Raw genomic sequence first — 791 nt, forward strand, 5'->3', positions numbered from 1 at the left:
AGCAGGCGCTGCAGCGTCTGCACCGGCAGGGAGGGCCTGAACAGTTCTCCAGCCCCGCTCAGCCTTCCCGCAGTCAACGCCCTGCTAAGCTCCGAGACCCTCTTCCCACCCCGGAGAGGCGGGAGAAGGCTCTGGCTCCTTTACCCCTTCCCGTTTCCGCAGCGGGCGACCCGGCGTCGGACGCGGACAGCACGACCCCGGCGGAGCGGCGGAGCAGCGCTAGTCTCGAGACCTGGGCCGGGGCGCCGGTGAAAGGCCTCCCAGGTCTCGGGAAAGCTCCCCGAATGGCAGGCGGGAACTCCGCTAGCGGGGCGCGCAGCCGCCACCGTGGCCGTCCTTCCGCCAGCCTCAGGCGGCCCCAGAACCATCTACAACGTCCTCACCGAGAGGGGCCCGCTCGTGGCCACTGGCTGAGCCCGGTGCGGCTCCGCGCGGGGGCGGGGCCTCCACGCTGCGGCCACGGTTCCCCGCCCCGCTGGTGCGCATGCGTGCGATCCCCACAGGAAAGCGTTTGCGCGCGGCCGGCAGAGGGCGGTCCGGACCCGAGTCGGCCGCGGCGCCCCTGGCGTGTGGAAGATGCCAGCAGAGGGCGGGCTAGGATCGCAGCTGCGTTGAAGGCGCGGCCCCCGCTCCCGAACCGCCGGCGACCACCCGGTAACGACCCCCCCCCCCCCCCACACACACACTTCGGGAATAGCACACCGGAGACTTTTTGAGGGAAACTAGGTCGACGGCCCGCGGCGCCCGGAGACTTTTTGAGGGAAACTAGGTCGACGGCCCGCGGCGCCCGG

General features: G+C 71.9%; 1 long non-coding RNA gene across 1 annotated transcript in view; it reads left to right on the forward strand.

Annotated features, from left to right (window-relative positions):
• Positions 1-547: 547 nt before the first annotated feature.
• The window catches only part of LOC132027186 (uncharacterized), an 11,825-nt gene continuing 11,581 nt past the window's right edge, over positions 548-791 (forward strand). The window contains exon 1 of the long non-coding RNA XR_009407081.1: positions 548-654. This is a non-coding gene — a long non-coding RNA (uncharacterized LOC132027186). The remainder of the gene's footprint in view (positions 655-791) is intronic.

Source organism: Mustela nigripes, chromosome 11, assembly GCF_022355385.1.
Source record: "Mustela nigripes isolate SB6536 chromosome 11, MUSNIG.SB6536, whole genome shotgun sequence".
In the NCBI taxonomy this organism is placed as follows: Eukaryota; Metazoa; Chordata; class Mammalia; order Carnivora; family Mustelidae; genus Mustela; species Mustela nigripes.